Consider the following 20,681-nt stretch of genomic DNA (forward strand, 5'->3'; position numbering starts at 1 on the left):
ACAATCAGCAACATACAAGTGAGTGGGTGGGGATGTGGTGAAGCCAGGGAGGAATTCACCTCTGCTTTCATTGTTCTCCTTCCCTTCTGTTCAGAAGACTTTTTGGGCAACTAAATATGCCCCCTGCTACCCTTCCATTGCCATCTTTTGCCCCCAAACACCCCCAAACCTTATCTCTGGTCAGGATGGGTCACTGCAGATTTTGATTCATAATGCACCTTCTGGAAGGGCTTGAGACATCTTTTTAAAAAATGGGTTCCCTTGCCAGAGACGTATTTAGGGGAGCACGACTGGTTTGCCTGCATGGACCCTGCAGCAGTGATGAACAATGGAAGGCAAGAGGTGGAGGGGCGGTGGCACTGACTTTTGGCATTGCACAAGGCACCACTGAAATGGTAAAGCCCAAAGTCCAGTATTGCCTTTGCAATCATGAGCCCTGCTGCAATTACTGTAGCAATCCAGCTTACTTCAGCTATAGTAGTATTTCCTAAGAATAAATGCCACAAGGCATTGTCTAAATTCCAAGAAGGTGTGCATGCAATCATTCCTCAGTACATCTTGAGATCCACATGTCTATCTGATTGATTGATTGATTGATTGATACACTGGCATTAACCAGCAACTCCTTGGCTAGTACACATTGATTGGAATTATTTTCTGGGAAGGGGTGCACACGGGGACTTCAGAGGCAGGAAAGTTCTAAACATTAGAGTACTCCTCCCTGTATTCCTGCCCAGCCCTCAAAAGGTACCGCAATTAGAGTATGTTTCTCAATCCCCTTTCAAACAACACCTTCCCACATAAGCTGCATGTGATCCAATTTAAATTTATTAACAATTACTACTAATTATAAGTATTCATGCATGAACAATCAGTCCCTTCCTTTCCGTGCATGTCAATATGCTGGATTGGTAGACCATATAAACACTTTATGTGTTGGTATCACAAACACCCTTAGGCTATTGTGCAATTCCCCAGAGAGAACAGATTGCAAGCTGCTTGCCCCATATCAGTTCTGGGTTAGGCTTCTGCAGATAATTGGGACATCATCAAGGCTCTTGTAGAGCGCTTAACCTTAAGGATTGCTGTATTTCTATGGATGTTGCTTTCCTATATCTAGATCTCAAGGAAAGTGTGACCCTATACATGTTTCCCCAGAAGTAGCCTGGGGGGCAGTGCTGGTGCCTGACTATTTTGCACCCTAGACAAAGCTAACTACTTGCAACTCCACCTCCTGCCATTGCTAACTTCAGTTCTCAAGAGCAGATGTACTGTAGAAAAAGTGACAAGCACAAATCTTGAAACTGTGCAATTTGTTTTAAATTGCAGGGATAAGTAATTCAACAATCTTTGGTTATCTTTCTCAAATACAAAAAAGAAAAGAAAAAGGTTTCAGCACACAAATCATTCTGAATAATCTTGTGAATGGTGATGCAAAAATGTAAGTCTCTTTAAAAGTTTCAATTCCAGAGACATCAGAATCTCATGTTTTTTCCTTGGCAAATTTTGCCACCTATTCCTACAGATCAAGTCCTGATGCTTGGGCATGTTCAATTGATATAGTTGCCAAGCCAACCTATTTTGCAACATTGCAGTATTTTGTAAGTCCGAGCTTCAGGAAACTGAGTTCAAAATATAACATAAAAGTAAAATATTACCAGAAATTTATAAGAGACACCAATTTGAATAAAACACTGTCCCTCAAAGGTTAGTACTGCACACCTCTGAGGCCCATGCCCTGGGCGACTGCCTAGGTGGCCGAAAGATAGCACTGGCCATGCTTGGGGGGGGGGGGCTTTTTGGAGGCAGGTGCCCTTGGTGGTGTGGAGTGCCTCCTATCAGCTTTGGTTGGCAGCCCAGCTGTGACCCTATCTTGACAGGGCTAACTTATCTTCAGTTGATTATGCTAGGTTAGATCACTGCAATGCATTATACATGGGCTGCTTTTGAAGACCATTTAGAAACCACAGAATTCAATGGCGGGATTATTGACCAGGACCACAAATTTGGAACATATTTTACTGAGTCTGACCCAGCTAAACTGATTACCAGTTATTTTCTGGACTTAATTGAAAGTGCTGGTTTTGACTTTCAAGCTGTATACGGTCAGCTTGTGGTAACACAGAGGCGGGCTTTTTCACTGGTGGCACCAGTGTTGTGGAATGCCCTCCCTGCTGAAATAAGAGATTCTCTATCAGCATTGACAATTTGCCAGCTCCTGAAGACACATTGCTTAGGCAAGCATTCCCCTGAACTTGAACTTCTGATCATTTAACTATTTTTACCACTTTCAATTGCCCTGCTTTTTAACTGGTTTGTTTTGTTGTATATTTTAATAAAGGATGTTTTGATGCTCTGATAATTAAGGATTGATGTTATACTTGCAAATTGCTTAGAAGCCATTTTTTCATATGAGCAGTATTTAAATTTATAAACCAACAACAACAACAGATGTTTCAAGGCAGCAATACATCAAGGACTGCCTCTCCCCATATGAACCACCTCAGACCCTGCAGTCTTCGTCAGAGACCCTTTGCTGTGTGCCCCACCTGAGGGTTTGCATGCTGAAATGGTTAGAGACCAGAGTTTCTAATAGTATTTCCAAAAGCTTTTTGTTGTTGCTAGGGTTATAAGTAACCGGAAGTCTGGAGTGCTTGCCCAGGGCTGGCCCAAGACGTTTTGGCACCCGAGGTTAACCACAAAACGATGCCTTCCCACTAGGGAAGAAGGTGAGTGAAGATCTATACAGTGGTACCTCGGGTTACAGATGCTTCAGGTTACAGACGCTTCAGGTTACAGACTTCGCTAACCAAGAAATAGTACCCCGGGTTAAGAACTTTGCTTCAGGATGAGAACAGAAATTGCACAGCGGCAGCGGGAGGCCTCATTAGCTAAAGTGGTACCTCAGGTTAAGAACAGTTTCAGGTTAAGAACCGACCTCCAGAACGAATTAAGTTCTTCACCTGAGGTACCACTGTACTGGGGACGGTGGGGTGGGGATCAAATCAGTGGGAATCCAAAGCCATTGAGAAAGGGAAAGGGGCCCACTCTGAACCATGCTGGACAAGCGCAGACCCCAGGGGCCTCCAGAGGGCAGCGGCTGCCATTTCCTCCCTAGGGAGAGGCCTCTTGAAGATGGCATTGAAGAGTGGCCTCTTGTGAAAAGGAGACACTGTTTATGGTCTCCCCACCTCTAGGGGCAGGAGGACACCAGCAGCGCCTCCTATTCATCAAGAGGACACTTTAGAGGCGGCATGGAGGGTGAGGAATTCCTTGGAGGCCAGATCTGCTGCTGCTGTGGATCCTGCCACCCAAGGCAGTCACCTCACCTTGCCTCATGGGTGGGCCAGCCATGTCCTTGCCCTGTGAACTACCCAACAATTTATCTTCTGCTAAGCTCTGGAGAAAAGAGTAGGAAAGAATCCACTGTAGAAGTGCAGGAAGCGTTCCAGAAAGGTTACTTAGTCCAGCACACATCTTTCAGAAATGAGATGCTTCCATCAGAATCTACTATTGTGCAAGGTGTTTCCCCCACCCTCTCCAGGTAGCTCACATTTTGAGTTACTTATACAGTGGTACCTCAGGTTAAGTACTTTATTCATTCTGGAGGTCCGTACTTAACCTGAAACTGTTCTTAACCTGAAGCACCACTTTAGCTAATGGGGCCTCCTGCTGCTGCTGCGCCGCCGGAGCACGATTTCTGTTCTCATCCTGAAGCAAAGTTCTTAACCTGAGGTACTATTTCTGGGTTAGCAGAGTCTGTAACCTGAAGCGTATGTAACCCGAGGTACCACTGTATTGCCCAGAATGTGCCTAAAGGGGTGCTAGATCCAGGCTCATCAGTCTTCACTGTCCACAACAAATATATCACTTTTTCTCTTTATATATAAAAAAAAAAACCCTGAAAGAAACTAGTCTTCCCATCACATGTTCTTTGGTTTCTCTTCTGTTTAAGTCATCGCAAGAAACGACTGATCGAATCACACCTAACTTGCCGAAAACACCTGTGACATGCAGAGATCCTCTGGAAAATGGCTTTACTTTGACAGATGAGTAAGATTTCTCTCCTGACCCATTTGAATTTTTCCCAACGCAACCGCAACACAGCCGCGGCAAAGTTCTGCTTGCTGTCAATATCAGCAACAGCTGTGCTCTCCTGAGCATCATTGGCTTCTTCATTTTGCAAAAATGCTTCCTCAGCAACTCTGCTGTCAGAGTTTTGGAACCTCCTTGAGGGTTCAGTTTTCCATGTGTTGGACATGGAGGAGAAAAGTATGAAAATTAAAAATTACTGTGGGGCATGAGCTATAACATAAAGGATATTCATTGCTGGTAATTTTGCTAGGAAGCCATAATATACCATCGTAGTATGTGATAGACTGGTGATTTACGGCTGGTTTAGAGTTGAACTAAACTCTGCCTGAAATAGATAATAGTGTCAGTGCTGGCTGCATAAATATAAAAAAATGCCACATTTAAAGCACACACCCCTCTGCCTGAATCATGGGAATGGTAGTTTATCCCCCCATAAAACTACAATTCCCAGCACCCTAACAAACTAAAGTTCCCATATGTGTGTACTTCAAATATGTTTTAAATATATTATGTATACACAATCCAAATGCAATTTTGTTGGTTCTCCTTGGAACAGGAAAACTCACCTATCTGGATTAGAAATCACATTCTTAAACTGTTACTATTGTTCTGTTTAGATCATTCCATCCTACAAAGCTTATTTTTTCAAAATAATGCTGCTACCATCACCACCAACATAAATAAATTAAACACCGATGTTCTGAATTTGCATTGGTTTAGTTTGCTAAATATTAATTAACATTGTCAGCACTTAACTCCCCATCCCCACCCCGGCTGGTAAATTAAGTGAATTAGATCGCAGTTGTCTGCATAGTTACCTGGGAGTAAGCATAACTGAAAATAATTGGATTTATTTATGAGTAGTCCTGTATAGGATTGCACTGTAAATTCTGGACTGCCAGGAAACTCTCCTTCCACCATCAAAACTAACTTTCTTCCTCCAACTCCTTCCCCATTGCCCCAAAGTCTCCAGGTGCAGCTATTAAATAAAGTAAAATCTAAAGCGAATGAGTAATTCAGCATTGTAGATGAAATGTTTATAGCTTATTTACTACTATTTCATCACCTCTGATACTAGGCCTGTTGTTGGTTTGGGAGTCAATATTTTCCTTTGGGCTTAACCACATGTTTGAATCATTGCTGATATAATTAATATTTGCACAGGTTCTGCTCTTTTCCTGCATTGTATTACGGATCAGGGCTCTCTTCTGGCAGTTGCTAGGTGATGTTCTTTAACCACCTCCTGCTTGCTACCGCAAAGTCAAACCTTCTTCAGCATGGACTATCAATGTATGGGTGGTGCTCCATTATTGGTGAGCAAAGACTGTGAGCTGGTCCATTACTCCAGGCAAAAGGATAGCTGAGGAGATCCATGGTAGATCTTTCCCATCCTTGGACCACAGGGAAGACAGAACTTTGATGTGGCACACACTGGAGGCAAACCATCTAAGAGTCTCCCTCACCTTGTTCTTCCCAATGCCTTTTAAATGGACTTATTAAGGCTAGTTACACATATCGGAGTAAGGACTCCATATGAGCCCAAGAGGGGTCTTGGATGCAAGCACACACCTGTTAAAAAAGCACACATTTCAGTGCATGTAGCCTTGTTACCTGGTGTCTTCCCAGTACCTGCTGCCATTTTCCTAAAGAGGGCCCCTGACAAGCTAGTTCAGGGGTCGCTACTGCAGATACCAGTGTGCCCACCATATCACCTATGACATCCGCAAACGGCCTCGGTAAATTTCCCCCTCAAAATCCACAATGCATGAGAGACTGGTCGTTCTTCCTGCTAGTTCCTGTTTGCCATTGCTCAGCCACTACCACATGACCCCTTGGCAGCCATAACTGTGTGATGACACAGTCAAGGCAGCCATTTTGTGACTGGCACCCACAGAACTTTCCTCAAGATTAAAAATGTGCTCACTGCCCCCCCCCAAAAGGTTGAGCTAGTTCAACAGGTATTTGAACACCTTGGGCAAGCTTATCATTCACTTAATGTCAAACCCTTTGAGTCATCTTGCTGCATGCCAGAAAAAGACCATGTGGTAGAAGAAAAACATTTACCTAAATCTGTGTTATGAGGCAGAAGGCATACCTTAGTGGCCAGAGTGTTGGGACGTGGGAGGCTGAAGATGTACATCAGGTCTCTTCCTACCCTGCCTCCCTATACCAGCCCCATGGCGGGAAGCATGCATACAATGCACCTTTGGGTGACATGCACTTACATGCCTGCTCATCTTTGTGGCTTCTCCCTCCAAATATTGCATGCCTGGGTGTGGATTGGATGGCAAGCCACTGGGATGGAGAAGTCCCAGCAAAGTAACAAGAGCAGCAGAATGGCTCCCTCCTAAGGAAACAGAAGGGAAGCTAGGTGGGAAATCATTTTATTTCCTTTCAAATAATTTTTTATAGTATTGCTATATTTGTTTGTTGTTGTTTTTAAAAAAAGCATTCAGAAAGAAGAGCCTTCCAAAAAGTAATATTTCCTTTTGTAGTTGTAGACATATCAAGGCACGTGTGAGGAACCCATTTCCATCTGAGGGCCCTATTCCGCTCTGGGCAACTTTCCAGAGGCCCACATGCCCAGGGTGGAGCAAAATGTGTGGAGCAATGAAAAGAAACATGATACCCTAGTTTCTACACACACTCATCCTCCCCTCTCTGCTTGGTTCAAGAAAGCAAGAGGCATCACCAGAGTTCAATAACACATTGAGGTCAGGTAGAATTAGTCAAAGAGGGTGCAAAGCAGGGCCAGTAGAGGATGGAGACAGTCCTGAGGGCCACACACAGAGGCTTGGAGGGCCACATTTGGCCACTGGGCCTGAGGTTACTAATTTCTGTATTAAGGGCAGGCTCTACTGGAAATAACTGAGATGTATGAAACTTCTTTGTATCGGTCATAATACTGTGTTTTGTTTGGTTAATGCTAGCATGGCGTAGTGGCTGGAGTGTCCGAATAGGACCAGAGAGATCTGGGTTCAAATTCCCGCTCAGCCATGAAGCTCAGTGAGAGGCCTTTGGCCAGCCACTGTCTTTCTTTCTAAGCTGGGTTGTTGGGGGGGGGTATACAATGGGGAGAACTATATACACTGGCCTGAGCTGCTTGGGAGAAAGACAGGATTAAAAGGAGCAAAATGAAAGGAGTTTTTAAAAAAATCCAGGAAGATTCCACAAGGTTTTGAGAAGCAGTCAACCTCACTAATTTATTTATTTTATCAGATGGAACTTCTGAACTTTCTGAAGACGGTTGTCATCAACATGTTGGACATGACCTCTTTTATGCTTGGAGGCTTCTGCCAAGCCCAGGAGAGAAACTGCTGCTACATTTTTCTTTCTTTCTTTCTTTCTCTCTCGAGGTGATGATGGCGGTTTAAAATGTCCATGAGTCATTGCAATAATAGCTGTTATTTTAAAAGAGTGCACAGGAAGAAGGAGGAGGAATATCTGATGTTTTCATCTTTAGTACCTGCCTGACGTTGAAGGCTGTCACAGAGACAGCTTGAGGTTAAGAGCTTCACAGATAACATTAATTTTGAGCAGTGGCAGCCTTAACGCTTTCTCAGTTGTAGGAAAGTATATTTTTTCTTTAACTGCAATTAGAAGCCAGAACGATCTGGGTTTTTTAAATCTTCTAGATTGCACTGCCAACAATTCAGGGGAAATCTATACATTTGTTCTAGGGTAAAACGGTAACATTTTAGAACACCCTCGTAGCTATACCACAGCATACTCAGGAGCTGATTGTTATTTTGCAGAAGCACCTTTGAAATGGGGAGATGTGCAAGATTAACATGGTACATCTTTTGCCATAGCCCCCTCCCCCCTACATTTCACTGTGGCTTGTAGTGGAGAACTTCTCAGTAGCTTGCACCCTAAATATGTGAGTGTTTTGCCCATATATAATGGGGAGCATCAGATCATGACAATGGAGGATTACACCTGGTAGTTATGAAAAGCACAACCATTCTGAAGAAGAGGTACTCCATTGTGGGACCTCACTATGCAACACCTAGGGTTGATTGGTCTCCTGCCTTGGGAGGTCCACCTCCTGCTGATGTGAAGGTGATATCACACTGGCTAATGGCATCTGATAACTGAAAAGTGCTATAGCTTCACTACTTCCCGACATTCTGTGCCCTTAACTTAGAAGTATTTTGCTATTGTCAATGACTCCTCTTACTTCAGCATAGTTATTATGGATGGTATACCACTGGTTATAATTGAGCTCAAGTGCTTCCACTTGGTAAACACTCCAGCATAGCAATTACTGGTAGTCTACCATCATATCTACAGTGGTATTTGGTCATGTATCTGTGGCTCAAAAGAAAATTGCGCGCTCTGTGCTTCCTTAAACCACATTCCAGTTGTGGGAATGCTGAACTTTCTCTCACACTTTGGTCACGGAGAACATATTAATAACCCTTTCAAAATGTCACGATGCGTTACTGCTTCTGAGCACTTACCCAGCCTCTCCCTCATGCCTTTCTCAACATAATAACACTCTTGCAACATGGGGCTTAAACCTACATAGCACAATTTGCTCTCTGTTCTCTGGTGGACATCTACCAGGGATGGTGCTGTGGAGCCTTTTAGGAACGCAAGGAGCTGCATTATGTGAAATCAGACCATTAGTCAGTCTAGCTCAGTCTGGATTAACCCAGCCTCCACTGCCTGTCAGGCACTGTGTAGGATTTTAGACAGAGGTTCTTTCCCATCTCTCTCTGGCTACCGGGGATGGAAACTGAGGTCTGTCTGTTGCATGTAAACTATGTGCTCTCTACCTATTGTGACACAATCACTCTCTCTTCACTGGAACCGATGTCTCCAACTTGGCACCCTTGGTACATGCTATCAAGGCCTCAAGGCTGGAGTAGGCACAGAAGCATCACTTGAAATCTGGCTTCTTCACCCACTCAGAACCGTGAGCTGGGGTCAGGGCCCATCCAAGGTATTTTGCTGCCTCTGGCGAAGGACAAGATGGAGCTGCCATTCTATTGTCAAAAGTCAGCTAGGGGGGTGGGTGGTTGAATCTCATGGCAACAGAGGCAATGGCACCTCCACAGGTTAGGGCACACAGCTCTGTCCATATCCCACCCTTCAGCACCTGCCACCTAAGATGGCTGCCTCACCAGTCCAGGGTAGTGGCAGTGGGAGTGGTATAAGTGGAAATCCTTCAGCACAGGAAAGTGTAGCCTATGAAGGTCTAGACCAGGGCTTGTCAACCTATGGGTCCCCAGATGATGTTGGACCACAACTCCCATCATCCCTGAGCTCTGGCCTTGCTAGCTAGGGGTGATGGGAGTTGTAGTTCAATAACATCTGGGGACCCACAGGTTGAGAAAGGCTGGTCCAGACTCTTAAGAGCCCACACCAAACATTTGATGCTTTAAAAAACACCCTGATTCAGTGCCTCTGATTAATAAGGATCTGTGTTAGTGAGAAAGATCTTTAGCAGTTGCCAGTTACCATTTTAACCCATTCCAGAATAATTAATAAAAAAACAGTTACTGCTCATTTGAAACTGCAAAGCCCAGGGTCTCATCTCTTCATTGCCAGTGTCTGGTTGCAAACTCCTCCACCACCATCAAGCCATATTTGTGAACAGTTACACCCACTGCAGTTACTTTGGCAAATTATTTACGCTAATTATTGCCAGGAACAATACCCACAGCTCAGTCTTCTTCATGCTGACTCAGAAATAAGTATCACTTTGTTCTATGGAGCTTACTTGAAGCAGGCATAGGATTGTAGCCCTAGTCCCCTGGCTTTATGACTGCAATTTGCAATGCAAAACACAATTAAAGGTACAGCCAAGGTTCAGTACAAAGGAAGGAGCAGCTCACTCTTAGAGAACTGACGGCACTAATGGCTGCCCGCTGAGAGAGCCAGCTGCTGGAGAGAGGAGGGCCATTGTCTATTGAAAGAGGAACTGGCTGGCCAGCCCGAATCAACTTTTCTCCCTCTCCATCTTAAGACTATTACAGCTGCAGACTTTGTGGCTTTAAAATTTTGCCAGCATTCCCTTGCTGCTCCCTGAAGGAGTTTGATGAATTCAAAAGCTTGCTCACTATCTTGTGACACCAATTTGTGGTCCTAAAGTGAAAAGATGGACAAACACAGCTGTCTGTGCTTTTGGGGAGCAACAAACATTTATGTCCAGGAGAAGAGTACTAAAACTGGAGGAAGATGGGTTGTTTTTTTCTTACCACCTTTAGTGCTTTTGGTGGGTTGTACCCAAACGCTACCCAATTCGACTCTAGTTAGTGCATCAGCTAAAATTAATCTTCAGTTCTGCTACTTTGTTACTTAGGTCTTCTGCCTCACAAGGAAAATGTCTATTTGGATCTGAGGTTGGATCCAAGCAACAGTTAGACCATTAAAAAAACCACACTGGGGGTCTATCACGACTGTTTCTTTGTCTCCACGGCCTTTGTGCAACCTGAATCTTGTTAGCTCCCAATAGCTCCTCCAGGATTACAACTTAAATGGCTATGTAGGCTGAACATCATGCTTGCCTTTCTCCACATTTTGCTTGATATCCCAGCCTGATGAAGGGTTCTGAAGGGTTCAGAAAGCTTCTTCACTATTTTGTGACATTTTGCACATGTTGTTAGATAACGGTATTGCTCTGCAATAGATTCCCACCCACCAACAGTGACTGACCAAAACTGATGTTTAAAAACGCGCTGTCAGGAGCAGTATAAAGCACAGTGCAGTTCCTTGCATCATGGTGCTCTACATACAAAGATCCTCTATGGCAACAGTCTCCTTTTTCATAGGAAGCTGATACCAAGTTACTCCATTGGTTCACCTAGCTCAGTATGCCCAATGGCATTCACTGGGGCAGCTCCCCAGGGTTTCACAAAAAGGTATTTCCCAGGCTTACCAGGAAATGCCAGGAAATGGACCTGGTACCTTTCACATGCAGGACATGTGGTCTATACACTGCTACACCCTGCTTTAGGTTTCTTAAACTTTGAGGCAGACTCTGAGATCTGGTAAGCCCTAGTAGCAACCCGCACAAATAAAAGATGTTAATTCATCTGCTTCTTTTACTCTTCCAGTCTGGGCAAGTACAGTTTGTTTTGTTTCCTTCAGGAACATACACATTATATAAATGGTACCATTTTTCAAACGTCTTTCCATCAGTGGGCTGCAGGGGGTGGGGGTTGTTTAATATGTTTCAGTATAAAGCCGAGACTCCTAAGAATCTTTTATTGAGCCACTTTGCCCCCTAGCAGTTAGGCATATTAGGGTCACAAGATAAGCAGCAGCGTTTCCCAGATATAATCCATTTACTTTGTACTTTGCGTCTAATGGGCAGTTTGGGGGACAAGCATTCTCCAGCATGTATTTAAAGGGATTCATTTGAAAGATAAGTAAATTGCAGCCCGCTCATTAAACCCAGCACTTCATGCCACACTGCAAACATATATTTAACTAAGAAAGAAGCACTACTGTGGGCTTTCTGTTTTCTTCTTCCCTCTGAGATCTTGAAATGTTGTGATTCATCATCATTTCCAAAAGTACCTGAAAATTACAGGCCAAGCAAGATTGCAAAATGCTACAAGGATCAGGGAACTCAGTGCATTTACAAGCAGAGAAAGCATTTTCTATTCAGCTCTCTATGCTTGCCTCTGGATTGATCTGAACAATGGTTTTATTTGATCACAATACCTTTGAGTGGCAAATGCAGTGCCTTCCACATTTCAGGGTGCACAGCCCCCTAGTGGAACTAGAGGGCACTACAAACAATTAAGTAAATGCACCATACTTAGGCTGCAATTTATCCAGGAGTACACCCCATTGAACTCAGTGGCACTTACTTCTGAGTAGAACTAGAGGACTGCAGTGTCACAGTCCACTCCTATACATGTCTGCTCAGTAAGTCACATTGAGTTCAAGGAAGTGCCAGTCAGGTGGGAGGCAGGGCAAAGGCAAGGTTGGGGCTATTTGAATACACCAGCTGGAGTGGCAGATTTGCTTTGCTGGTTCATTCACAAAACTTTAACCTCATCACCATTACCCTATCCCACCCTAGTTCATTTGAGCAAGCTACAGTAGGGACCCCATATCTGATGGATAGCTCAGTTGATAAAGCATGAGGGTTGTGGGTTTGAGCCCCATGTTGGGTGAAAGATTCTTCCATTGCAGGGGGTTGGACTAAATGACCATTGTGGTCCCTTCCAACTATACAATTCTATGGCTGTGCCCCACCACACCAGCCACTACTGGAATGCACCTCACTTAATAATGCACCCTACATCAAATAGACACCTCAGAGACAGCTAAGCTTTGATTTAAAGAGCTGCTTTTCAAAAATCTGAATTTCCATGCGGGAACAGAGAGATACAACCACAGAGGAGAATTTCACCACCGACATGGCCAAGTATTTGAATTGGTCTGTGGAAGAAATCTTGTAGGGGAATATTAAGCATAAATGGTTTGACCAACAGGAGTGATCTAAAATGGGGCTTAAAAAGTTCCCCTTCTCTCATGAAATACCCAATTCCTTGGCATTTAGGGGAGCTTGTAAACAAGGTTAGAATGTTCATTAATTCAGAATGAGGGCGGAGAGCATTGTCAAACTTGGCCTCAACACCCATCATGTACTTAAATTGGATGGGGCTACATAGATGTGTTAGGAAGCCTATTTGGAGAAAGACCTCTGCTACTTGCCTTCACTTTTATTTGTTCTTGGATTATTATCACATTACCAAAAATATGACTGAATGGCATGACCTCATCACATTTTTACATGATTTCCAATTGCCTTGGATCACCTCAACAATAAATTTATGTTCTGTTTTGCATTTTAAAAACAATGGTCCCGACCCTGCATACCAACTAGAGAAGCAGCTGTGAACAGGCAGTGAGCGTCACATGAAAAAGTTAAGGAAAGGTGGTTTCATGCATTTTTTCACACATACTCCCAAATTCCCCTTCTCATTCTCAACATGTTTGTGGGCAAATATTTGGCAGAGCCCTGTAATTGCCCAATACATTCCTCATGTAAAGCAGACTAGCAATATTTTTATTCTCCTCACACACTGGGCCCCCTCTATACTATTGTTACCTAATGGGAGAACAGCGAACACGTTTTGGTGGATTTGAAAGAAACTCAGTATGAAGATTAAGAAAGATCCACTCTCCACACAGACACATTCACCGATTACATATATTACAAGAGAGCAGAATTTGCAAATGGTCTTACTCTATACCAGGCACATCCAACTCCCAAGAGACTGCAATCTACTCACAGTATAAAAAGACTGGCTGTGATCTACCCATTGTCATTGCCAGGAGTTGTTGAGCTTTTTTTGGGAGGGGTGGCCACTAAACTTCACACCACGATCTACCTGGGACACCCCTGTGATCTACCAGTGGATCACGATCTACCTGTTGGACATGCCTGCTCTATACTATAGCATACTTAGCATAATTGTTATTTCAACCATTGTTCTAACAATGAAGACAGCCACACTGGATCATTATAGCAGGTCACAGTCACATTTAGGAAGCTAATTCCTATGATGAAAGAACAGAAGATGAAGACACTAACTCTTATTGTTCAATGCTTATGAAGAGAAAACCGCATCAGCTACACCTGCACTGGAGGCCTAATACTTTATTGACAATATTTAAAGGCTCGTCATCCTCTGGACATATTTATTTTGCTTTGCTTAGTAATCCAAGATGACCTGACTAATTGCCCTAGCTCTTAAGAGGCTGACAATAGCTCGCTTCTTAGATCACAGTGAAAGGCAAAGGCATGGAATGTAAAGACACCTACAGTTCTAGAACACAAAGGAATTCATCTGTGAATCTGTGCTGACTCTGAGGCCTGGTGTTATAGGAGAGGAAACCAATGTATCAGGACCCACTGTTTCCACAACCTTCCTAATTTTACACACTTCTAATCAGTGGTGGACGAACTCTCTCTGTCACCTGGAGTGGTATGTCGAGGGGTGGGGTGAACCGCCTGGCAGCCCGATCGGACTGAGCATGTGCGGCAGCCCGTACAAAAGCCCGTACAGATGCCATGCATGAGTGGCAGCTGAATCGGACTGCGCATGCGCGACAACCTGTACGGATGCTGTGCGAGCAGCACCCACACTGAGTGTGTGCGTGCCCTTCGCTGCTCCACAGCTGGGGGAAGGCAGTGGCCATCAACCCCCCCCCCGGGTGGCGAACCACCCCCTCCACCCCCCTTCATACGCCACTGCTTCTAATATGTCCTTCCGTTGTGGATTGCTACTTCTACCTCCACTCCCTTCTAAACTAGGGCTGCAAATCTGAACATATCTTTTGGGCACTCAGCTCCACTGAACACAGTATAGCTTATTCCTGAGTAAAGGTTGATCGGCTTGCATTGTAAAGAGACAATTTAGTTTATCTTCATAAGCTCCTGTTTCAATTTAGTTCAGAACTTGATTAAAAGTAAGTGTTTTACATCTACCGCTAAACTGAGATCACAATGATGATGATTTTACAAAATGCCACCGTTGTATCTTGGAAGCCAAGGAAGCCTATACTACTTCATGCAACATCTAATCTATAACTCATGCTATACTTCAGAAATTATGGGATATTAACAAACCTGTTTCCTTATTGCAAAGCATCAAGTAAGAATATTACTCCTATTCCTACAGCAATCCTGTACACATCTACGCAGAAGTCCCCTTGAGTTAAATGAAATTTATTCTCAGATACAGGATTGTTATCTTTCGCCAAACTCAGAATTAATAAAGGAAGGGTTCAAAAGAAATTAACATTGCACTCAGAACTATTGGATGTTAAGCCATCTGGTCTCATGCAATGAGTTGCATCGGGCACTGAGGAGTTGGGGTGAGTGAGGGAGGAGAAGCTAGCCACAGATTTTCATCAGTGAGCTGTTAAATTAGTCCTTTTGCTTCACAGGGCTTGTTTTATTCAATCTGCCTTTATTAAGAACACAGGTTTGATTCTGTGAGGAACAAATTCTTCTAAGTTCTTAAAAGGAAAATGGTTGTAAGCATGCTTTTATTAGGCTGCATTACTGGATAACCAATACAACATGTTACCATTATGAATCATCTGATTTAGAGTGACACGAAAAGAACTTGGAGGAGTGGGGCGGGGGGAAACTCCCAGCCAAAACACTGGCAGGCCACAGCTCACCAGGCCAGATTTGATTGGCGCTTGCTGAGTTTTCAGCTGTGCTCAGTAGCAACCGTGTCTACGGCTTATCATTATTTAGACTACACTTACCAGACATGTAATAGCGTTGAGGAAATCAGGGCCAGGCTGAAGGCTTGTCTACATTACAAATGTAAACCAGTTTCAAACCTGTTTATCCCTCTTAACTCTAGCCTAACTGAGAGACTGGAGTCAGTAGTTCTACAAAGGAACAAAGGACTTCTAACAGAATTCTCACAATCCACCCAAATGTACAATTCACACAGATTTTTTTATATATATAAAAAAAGAGAGATCGTGACAGTTTCAAACTATAATGCTATGGTGTGGATAATATGCTCTCCAAGACACAAACAGAGTGCTGCAAAGACAATCCCTCTACAGTGAAAGAATTAACCAGGAAAACTAAAATCATCTAGGCTTGACTCTCATTAGGGAGCCTTGTGTATTAGACCTTGCCAAATAGACAGAGGCAACACTATTTTGCCATAATACAGCTTTTGCTATCCATTGCACACGGTCCTGCTTTTTAAATTGTCCTTTTGTAGTGTGACATGAAATTAATGGATTCATCATTCACTGACCAATTGCATATATGTCTCAGCGTTGCTCTAAAGAGCTCAAGGCAGCACACACAGCTCTCCCCTTTTGTATCTTCACAACAGCCCTTTGAGGTAGATTAGTTTTAGAGATAGTGATTATTAGTCCAAAGTTCATGGCTGAATGTGGATTGAACTTGGATCTCCTCAGTCCTAGTAAGGCACTCTAACCACTACATACACGGCTTCTCACCAGTTTTACTGTTAGTCATACAAATGTATTTCTTGGGTGATTCCCGACAAGGTATTTACTCTGGGACAGCCATTCTTTATTCACTCATTTCCCCCCACTCTGGGCATTCCCATTATGTAATCAACATACTGTCCTTATCCTGGGTTTTCCATTATATTGCTTCCATTTGTTTCTGAAGCTCAGGAAGGAGAATGACTAAGAACACCCTCTAATTAAAGGACTAATTAAAGAGCCTGCCCACTTTGGCCCTCAGATGGCATATGAGATTGAAGTGAAGGTCAAGCATTTTATTAGATACAGTGTGGAACCACAGTAGCAATGTTGCTTGCAGCTCTTTGTGCAAAGAGCTACGTCTCAGGAGGAAGGCTAAAGAGTTGCAGTTTAGATACACCCATTATATGTGATTTAGGAATATGCATGGATATCTACACCACCAAACTTGCCTTTCTAAGCAACAGCTTGAGCTAGCTGTTTATTGTTGGAATATACTGAGGAGAAACTGAAAGGACCTGGAAAAAAGGGATAAAGGCGGGGTTTAGCCCATAACAATGAGATATTCTATTTTTTAAAAATAGGTTTTAAATTTAACCAGCGGGAGAAGCTGAAACCTTCCCCTGAGTTTTAATGGAAGCACGCAATGCTGGAGATGCTCCCTACTGAGCACCTAAGGTAGCTGCACTTGTCGGTTTAGTTTTTAAATGCCCACCCACCCGATTTGTTTGAAATTAAAAAGAGTTCACTGAAAATGCAACAGCTGGGTCACTGGACATCTTCAGAGTCCATCATTTTGTTCACATTCTTCAGCATTAACTGATAAATGCCCCTAAAGACAATTACTAGGGGAGTAGGTAAAAAAGATAAAGGACCTCTGGACGGTTAAGTCCAGTCAAAGGCGACTATGGGGTTGTGGCGCTCATCTCACTTCAGGCTGAGGAAGCTGGCGTTTGTCCACAGACAGCTTTCCGGGTCATGTGGCCAGCATAACTAATCCGCTTCTGGTGCAACGGAACACCGTGACAGAAACCAGAGCGCACGGAAACACTGTTTACCTTCCTGCCACAGTGGTACCTATTTATCTACTTGCACTGGCATGCTTCCAAACTGCTAGATTGGCAGGAGCTGGGACAGAGCAACGGGAGCTCATCCCATTGTAGAGATTCAAACTGCCAACCTTCTGATCGGCAAGCCCAAGAGGCTCAGTGGTTTAGACCACAGCGCCATCCGTGTCCCTATACTAGGGGAGTAAGCCTCACTGGACACACTTGGACGTCACTTACTTCTAAATAATCATATATGGGATTGCCCTGAGAGGCCATTTATGAAGTTGCTTTGTTAAGGGAAGAACAACTGTGATTCATTTATAGAAAATGGCAGCCTTGTCTGATGGATAGCCAACAATTACCCCAGACCCTCTTTCCTTCCCTCCGTCTTCGTTCCTACCTCCACCAGAGTCCCAACTCCCACCAACTCATTGTCACAAACACAATAACAGTAATTATCCTATAATTGAGCACTACAGTCACACTCTAGCCAAAGACGTCAGTGCGGGAAGGAAACTGGTAATGTTCACAGTGATTATTTATTTCCCCATTGTCTCATACATGGGTGGTATCTGTTGGGAAACCGGCCTTTCATCAACCCACTTCATCTCTCCCTCTAGCTCTCTGTAGTTGCTCCCACTCTTGTTAACAATCAGAATCCACCTAGGCAAGGCTTGTCTGCCAGTGGTGCTCCTGGCTAGACATCAGAAGAGAAAGGGGCAAAAGATTTGTTAATGTGTGGAAAAAACCCTGCCAGGATCTCAAAATTATTTTAATAGATTTCTTGTAATTGTGCTTCACTAAGGCTTTGTAGAGAGAAATTCAAAGCATCGTTTTCTAGCCTAAGGCTTCCATACTGTATCATGATATGAAGATGTTCTAAAAAAAGACATTTTGCTATTACAGAGGTTAGGGTGGTGGTGGAGGAAGCAAATGTTCGTTAATAACATATAGTCTACTTTCAAGGTGTCATTTCAATACGAAAGGAGCAGTGATGCATTTAGGTGATTTTAGACTCTGGGCCGGATCTCTCTTAGGGACTCCATCAGCAGAAGTGCTGTGCAATGGCTCCCACTTACGTAACAGGGCATTCCCCCTTCTCCTCCCCCCATGGACCCTGCCTGCCCCCAATGGGCTGTGTGGGAGTCAGGAGAACTCCCAGAACAGTGCATGGGGGGATGGGGGATAATTCCATTTGACAAACTGGGGGGGCAAGTGAAATAACTGGAGCGTTGGCAGAGCAATCTTAAGTGGTGGTGGGGGGGATGGAATGATAGACCTACCAACCCATCCATGCCCTGTCTGCTTGCTCCAGCCAGGAACATCATCAGTAGTGCTTTTTGGTGGAGCAGAAAAGGCTTCTATTCATGGGAGCAGCAGAGGCTCACAGAGATAGGCAGGCAGGCCCCTCTGCCATATCCTAACCAGGGGGTTAGGATTGCTTTCTCAGAGAGCACTATATAAGCATCATTATTAAGGCAGCTTTACATGTGAGATTGTGTTTGCCTGAAGTTCCCTCCCTCACACAAAGGGACGTTGTGACATCGCAGCTGATGAGGCTCACAGTCTCCAACTCCCAGCCAATGCACAAATGTGTTTCTATCGTTGGCCATGTAGCTGTATTTTCCACTGTCCTGCTGCAGAAAGAAAGTCCAGGCAATCTATCTATCTATCTATCTATCTATCTATCTATCTATCTATCTATCATCTGAAAGCTCCTTATGCCAGCCACTGAACTTAATAGCAAAAATAATACTTATAAGAATACATTGCTATAACAATGAGCTACAGTATGAAACATCTCCTGGATTCACTTTTCCTTGCATTATTGATAAGCATCAGTCAGAAGGAGGGTCTATAGGTTAAATCTATATTGCTTTGAATTTCCCTTCTATGGCCAAGATCAGACGCCATCAACACATCTTGAACTGATTTAAGGCCCTGGGGTGTTACTTAGTGCCATTCAAAACACAGCAAGCCATTTTCCATGCGCCGAGGCCACTAGGGCTCGTTAGAATGGCATTTTTAATAAAAGTGGAGTGTAGCTACAACAGTTTGCAGCCCTGCTCTCCAGATCAACCGCTATGTACGTCATTCCCCTCTGCCCCCATTCACATACCCTCCAGACTTTTGACTATAAGGACAAATTCATATTAGGTGTAATTCTACTGAAACCAATACCATCCCAACCAACATACATTAGAGTTAAAGTCATTTGAAGTTACCATAAAAATGTGTGTATGTGTGCATGTTTATTTTTATTTTTAGAAGGTTCCATGGCACGAAAGAAATCCAATTAATAAAGAGATGAAAAAGAACATATCTGGTTGAGGATCTCTTTAGAACCATATTTTTATCCTGGAAACAATGAGAAGGAGTTAACTATAGCATTATCTATCTACTGCTAGGAATGGATTAAAATTAGAATGATAACACTCAAAATAGTGGACTAATGCAGAATGAAATGACCAATGGAAGATTATTCTGCAGGAGAATTATTCTGGCTGTGACTCTGGCCTATGAGATCATTTCATTTCATTTTAACCGACATGCAAAGTTTCAGGGGTGAAGAAAAAAATTTGTCAAATTTTTGTGAGCGTGCTATCAAACCCACATAAAGCTTTGTTGCGGTACAGTAAGAATATCTGAGTTCCATGATAAATCAAATGAAGAGTCAGGCAAGACAGGATATTGTCTCCAATGGTGGTTCATCAGATGATCCAGCAAAGTTCATAAAAGTGTCAAATGATGGTATCCATTTCCTTCTCCCCTTTCATTGTTCCCAGTCTCACTAGAGAGAGATACCATCTCTGCCACTGACAGCTTCAGTTTTGACTATTATATATATATATATATATATATATATATATATATATATATAAGCTTTTTATATGTATTTTAGTAACCAGTAAGATTTCTTTGTGTATTTAGAAAACACTCATAAAATCATTTAGTCTTTTACCATTATTAAATCTGCTAGTGGTCAAGTGACCACCACAATCACTGCTTATTGCAGTTAATAAGCAATAATTAATTATAACCCCATTCAGGAGTCATTCTTTTTGTATGCCTTGTCGATGAACCCCAATTTTGAAAGTATAAATATTATTTTGTCATTCTCTGAACATACCATTTTATAACTCTGTTTTCTTTTAACCATTTTTACCTCAGCTAAAAGTTCCTTAACATTTAGAAATTATTCATAAAGAATATGGTCTATTTCTCTTTACCATTTTAGATGTCCTTTCTTTTTGGTTCCTCCTCTAGACATTCTTGGAAGAGGGCAACCAGAACACCACAAACACACACACACACACACACACGAGAGAGAGAGAGAGAGAGAGAGAGAGAGAGAGAGAATTAGATATGCACCCATACACCCACCCTGGATCGCAATCATTGCCAGGAGTGCTTTTGTCTGTTACATCCAATATTTGATGACTGCCACATGAGGTGGCTCTGAAAAAGTGTCTAGAAGCTCCTGCAACTTCAGAGCACTGTGGTATAGGTTTAAAATCCAAAATGCTAGTTATTACCTCTATAGCTTGAAATGGCTTAGGACCAGAATACACAAAG

General features: G+C 43.1%; 1 long non-coding RNA gene across 1 annotated transcript; it reads right to left on the reverse strand.

Annotated features, from left to right (window-relative positions):
* Positions 1-17,625: 17,625 nt before the first annotated feature.
* LOC308472433 lies at positions 17,626-18,540 on the reverse strand. The gene is made up of 2 exons (XR_013983513.1): positions 18,389-18,540; positions 17,626-17,802 (listed from the first exon to the last, which is right to left on the reverse strand). It is a non-coding gene; the product is annotated as an uncharacterized lncRNA (long non-coding RNA).
* Positions 18,541-20,681: the final 2,141 nt, after the last annotated feature.

Source organism: Podarcis pityusensis, assembly GCF_964106645.2.
Source record: "Podarcis pityusensis genome assembly, chromosome: 2".
NCBI classification, from domain to species: Eukaryota; Metazoa; Chordata; class Lepidosauria; order Squamata; family Lacertidae; genus Podarcis; species Podarcis pityusensis.